Here is a 5,965-nt window from a genome sequence, read left to right as displayed (position 1 = left end):
TCCACAGCAAATGATACTTGTTCTATTTTTAAACAACAGATAATGTTTACAACAAATAAAGTCAGTTTCATAATAACAAATATGCGGCCTACAAAAAGTGTCACTGCCAAGTAATAAGAGGGGGGGGGGGGGGGGGGGGGGGGGGGGGGACGCGGTCCCTCTCAAACACATCGAGCGTGGCCAGTGTTTTGAATGCTTCAAATGTATATTTGGCGACAGCGAACTTACCCTGTGGTAACTGTATTATGTTAAGACAGTTCTGGGTGGTAAGGGAAGGTGTATTGGTTCAAAGGGCGATGCTACGGGATTCCTCAGGCAAAGTGTCGGGACGAGGTAGGGGTGGGGATAGTGTAACTGCTAATAAATATGAGGTGAAATAGTGCTTTGCTGGCAAGCTAGCTTTTCCAGTGTGCGGTATAATCCTTAAACATACTAGTTCTAGTTCAGCAACGTCGAGGGTAGTCAGTGGGTGGACAGGTGACCACCTGCGCTTAACAAAAACCAAAATCCTTTTTGTTCACTCTCACTGCGTCAAACGGTATTGTGTAAAAAGTCATATTAGTAGGCAAATGTATAAGCTGTGATTGTTATGGTCTGGCCAATGACATCATTTCCTCTCACCCTTCAAAGGTGTGTCTCTCGTTTAAGCAGGTAAAGATCAGTTTGTCACCCCCTAGGGGGAGATAGCCTCGTGCCGATTAGCACGTGTTCAATTGTGACGTCATTAAAATGTGTTACCAGTGATTACGACGTCATAAAAGTGAATGACGACATTCATACCCAGCATGTGTTTTTGTTTACAAACATTTTAGACTACTGTCGATGGAGTTGTGACTAAAATAATAGAATTGGAGAAATATAATCATCCATTACCTTGACGGTTTAACAGAGAAGTATGCAATCATTGGTTATCTAACCGATAAACATCACCCCTCGGGTAGGAGATTTCTCTGCCACACCCTCAAGGTAGGGGGAAGTTCTATTAATCATAAAGTCGTAATGATAACGTTTGATATTAATTTATTATGGGACTGCTATCATAACTGAATTTAAAAAAAAATGAAAATATTTTAATTTTATCTGACCAAAATATCCATATCAAAGCTTTTATTATTTTCTGATGTCTGTTCAGATATTTGAAAATAGTTATGGATTAACAAACACATGTATGTATATTGAAATTTTGTATCTTTTGGAACAATATAACAGGTAAGAATGTCAACTGGAAGCATCGAATCCAAACTTTGTTCGGGTTACAGTGCTGTATACTCGCAAGGAAACAAGCATGTAAGTCTATCTGAACTAAATGGAACATGAAAGGCGGTCATCGAACATAATCCGCCTCTTCTAAACAACGTCATTACTGTTGTGCACTGAAGCCTTTTAATTTCCTCTATTGTTTACCTGATTCTTTATTACCGGAGACGATTGATGTCGACGTTTAATGAATTAGCTAATGCGTCTTCTGTCCTTTCAAGTCCAACAAATGAGTATTGGTGATTGCAACAAAAATCAAAGAACTTAGTACGAAGACTGAAGTCACTTTTTTCCCAACGACACAATGATGTCTTTTTCTTTGTCTTCTTCCAATAATCTGCATACCGCATTTGGCGTATTGTCGCAGATGACATCAGTTCATCTTAGTGAAAGATAAACATAATGTAGTTTTTGCATATAACATTTTGTAATTAAAATCGGATAACAGTGTCCAGTTATATGCTGGCATCGTTCCACATATTGCTTCACAAAAATCGCAAATTTCGTTAATCAAGTTCATAAAAGAAAAGAAAAACAAACAATCAAACACATCCATTAATTATTTTTATGTATATGGTTAGGACTATGTATTACATTAAGAGCTATATTTGTACATAATTATGTGTTATTGTGATTATGGATCAAAACAAGTCATGCTAATGTCTTATAATTTGTGTTACTCTATACAGTGCAGTGTGATATGAAGGGGGACGAGAGTCATTCCTTGTCTTGGGGATAGAGAAGAGCAATATAAAACGTTAGGGTGGTGGAAGTTGCTGAAGCTGAAGCCGTTATGGTTATACAGTAATAATTCAACAGGGATGTGACTTCCTTAAATATCCTGCCGCCCACTGTATATTGCTATTCAAATAGGTCTAAAACCGTAGTCTTAATACAATATCCCGTGCTAAATACTGGAAGCAGCATAGTATTGGATGAAATATCCATTAAAAGGAATTACCAGCATTTGTTATTGGTTCGTGTGTAAATATGAACATATGGACTGACTTTTGTTTTACCGGTACGGTGTAGGTACAAGGCTTGAGGAAAGTAAGTGATTAAATCCCTGATGTGGCTCTGTAAGGCCACTAGGTATGAGTAATTCATGTCTGACATGTTCATATTAGCAGCAGACGACACTGTGAGACTTACCTTCACCCCGTCTCGTGCTCTAACAGTTTACGGGGGAAAGTTTCACGTGTTGACACGAGTTTATCAACCTCCTTCAAAAATAAAGTTCCCAATCGGACCGCTTATGACATTGCGAAAACGCTCCAAATTGTTCTCAGCTAAGGATGTCCTCAAGTTACACGAGGAATGTTTTTACAAGCTATATTTGAGGAAATCTCAGTTAAGGAAATCTCAACTTAAGGACATTTCAAGTTGAGTTTTTTTTTTTAATATACAAGCGGGGCCAGATAAGCAACCATTACACAACTCTGAAAATCATTAGCAGTAGCAATGTTTATAACGCTGTTTTGCAGGAGTTTTTCGGTTTTGTTTTGTTAAATTTATAGACTTTCATGAAATATTTTTAATGTTTCGCCTTTGTTTCTCAACTTATGTGCGACTTTCGCAAAAACATAACAACTGAAAGAACCATGGCGGATAACAATCCACATTTCCTAAAGTCGGCATTTATGAAAACGGGACAAAAGATAATGAGTCAACAATTTCTATAGAAGCGAAAATGTAAAGAATAGATATAAAACCAATTGAATATGAGATTTTGAACTGATGATATACAATTACAATAGTGTAGGTACATGTATTGTTGATATAATACTGCAAAAATAACCAACATCACTACATCTATGGAAGTGATGGAATATCCCAGTCCCCCTTTGGGAACGTGCTCAAAATAATGAAACACAGGTATACATGTGTTTCTTGTGTTAAATCATTTGGTATTGTCATATTGGTTGATGTCCGATGTAGCCGAATGTGTACGCTGTTAACTTGTTAGTGAACGGTGCAGGTTCGAACCCATGTTGAGATTCAACATTTTTGAATATTTAGGCATGTGATATTTTTTCCTAGTTAAGTAATAACATATTTTTCAAAAGGATGGAACATTTTATTCGTATTTTAATAACATACCTAAGGATTAATAGTCCAAAGAGCCAGGCCAACAAACTCGTGTACACGTAAACAGTACAGCTGCGCTTTTAGGCGAGACTAAAACATCATGTTAAGGTCATATGAGTGTATTGCTAAACGGAAATAGGAAGTACATCCCTAGTTGAAAATCCAAAGTAGGGAGACAGTATCACAATTTCCGCATATTCTAATGTTTTACATTAAACTAATGAATATTGTATGTTTATTATTGACAGAACAGTGTGTATTTCAATATTAAAGTATTTCAAAGCAATCCAGGCATTCATTCAGTTGTTTTTTAATCAATGAGTCACATGTGTCCATTGTTCTGTACTTCAGGAAACCGGCTATCTATTTCACTACTGTGAAGTTTTTCAAGAACGATAACTCTTAGATGCAATTACTATGTGTCTATGGTTTTATTATAAAATGTCAATTTTTAATCGATTATAGATAATTAATTTTATACAATTTTCAGCATTTATGAAATTGATATACATTAATGCAATACTAATCTATGTCAGTATCATTTTTATTGACATTATTTTGCAAAACATTGTGTGTTTCATTTTTTTCTTTCTCCAAAATTCACTCCGTTTTACATTAATTTCCATTTAAAATCCTTAAAATTCTGACAAGCAAGAAAAATGAGAGGTTATTATCGCAAATATTTTAACGCAAATGCGGGAAAAGTTTGAAATGCAGGAAGACTGCAACACAAACTAATGAACGCAAAACACTTGTAGGATATATGCTATTCCAAAATTATATGTAATTTTGCCATTCAAAGGTGCTGGAAGAACAAAATCAGATGTGAGTTTTGTAAGAAAACAAAAAATGGCATGACACAGGCAGTAGTGATGAAAATTAAATACTTTCAAATTTGTTTGTAATGATTGCACGACCTTGTGTTACACACAGCGTATGATCTGTTATAAAATAATATAAATGTGATGGAATAATTAAAAACGATGGATTTTTATTCGTCTGTTTACAATAATGTATTCTTAGTCATAGGATTTCATTAGAGGTACCTGTATCTAAATACCTGAGGGCGCGTCATAACGGTCCACGGTAAAACGCCGGCACTTGCGGATTATTGCTTTTGGGGGAATAGGCATAGAAACACGCCACAGTTCTTTAAAAATGAGGAAGTTTGCGTTTGGTCACTTCCATCTAAGCATGATGGGTCATCTTTCTTCATTAATCCACGGTCTGCGCGAAAACTAACAGAATAATTTACATATATCTAACCAGCTTCATTCTGGAGCATCATACATGTTGGCAGTTATAATAAATGTTCATCCAACCGGCTTCATTCTGGAACATCACATATGTTGGCAGTTCTAATATATCTAACCAGCTTCATTCTTGTTAAACATCATTCATGTTGGCAGTTATAATATATCTAACCAGCTTCATTCTTCTTAAACATCATTCATGTTGGCAGTTATAATATATCTAACCAACTTCATTCTGAAAAATCAAATGATTAGGGCATTGCCTTTTTGAAAGGTAAAAACCTGCCCGAGACATTGTTTCTAAATGGCAAACTATAGAGAACTAAAGCTGTAGGGAATGGTGTCGACATTATCATCAGGATACTACTCAAAATATATTTAAGCCAACGAAAGAAATATAGAACTAAGAAAATGTGAAATCGCCGGGAATATCTCAGTGTCTTACAATACATGAAAATCTTAGTGATTCAGTCAGTAAAAAAAATATCGTCAACTTTTATAGGTACAATATACATATGTTGCTTAGAAAGGGGCGCCCTCGGGTCATGTTCTCACTTACAATCTCCTACATTGTATGTGTGTCTATCTAGTCAACCTTAATCGATAATATTGTATTGATGTATACACTTTATATATGCAAATTGATGGCTTACGGGTAATGCAATGATTTGAAGGTTTCAATATAGAAAATCAGTGTTTGTATGCTTCAAATAATAATCATCCTTCGTCTCGGGGAAATATGCTATATCATTCAATACTTTCTCTGTTGACTTTGTAGTTTGACCTTCTGCAATACAGTGAAGCGAGGATGGGTATTTCATGGGTTTTTTGTGTGTGTAGGTAGGTAGCAACATAGAATTGTCCGCACCCCAAGTCCACTCCGATACTAGATCGCCTTTGTCGATAGATCTTCTGATTGGAGGGTATCTAAAATTGAATTTCAGTACGTCATCACGGTGACCACCTTCATCAGACTGACCACTACTACAATAATTATATGCAAACAGCCATCAGATAGGGCCCACCACCAGCCCCTTCAGTCATCACAAAACAATCCATGTTCCAGATGGGTGCTTTCGAAACACCTCTGGCAAATATTAGCCATTGTTTCGTACCTTGTGACTCAGATGTCGGTATCTGGCGGGCGTTCGGAAATAACGTCAGTGCAATGAAGCGTTTTTGACAATGCGGAATCTTTCTGTATCTGTACAATATAAATTGAACGTCGCTAGACAGTCCTATACGCTTACACACAAGGTGCCATAATTAGAATAGTAACCTTAACTTGGAATATATACAATTAAGAAAAGGAATGTAATCGTGGAATTAAACTTTTTTTTCGTATTCAAAATATTACGATTCTAAAG

This window comes from Mizuhopecten yessoensis, unplaced genomic scaffold (genome assembly GCF_002113885.1).
Source record: "Mizuhopecten yessoensis strain PY_sf001 unplaced genomic scaffold, ASM211388v2 scaffold11063, whole genome shotgun sequence".
In the NCBI taxonomy this organism is placed as follows: Eukaryota; Metazoa; Mollusca; class Bivalvia; order Pectinida; family Pectinidae; genus Mizuhopecten; species Mizuhopecten yessoensis.
The sequence above is the reverse complement of the archived record's forward strand: the minus strand, read 5'-3'. Positions refer to the sequence as shown.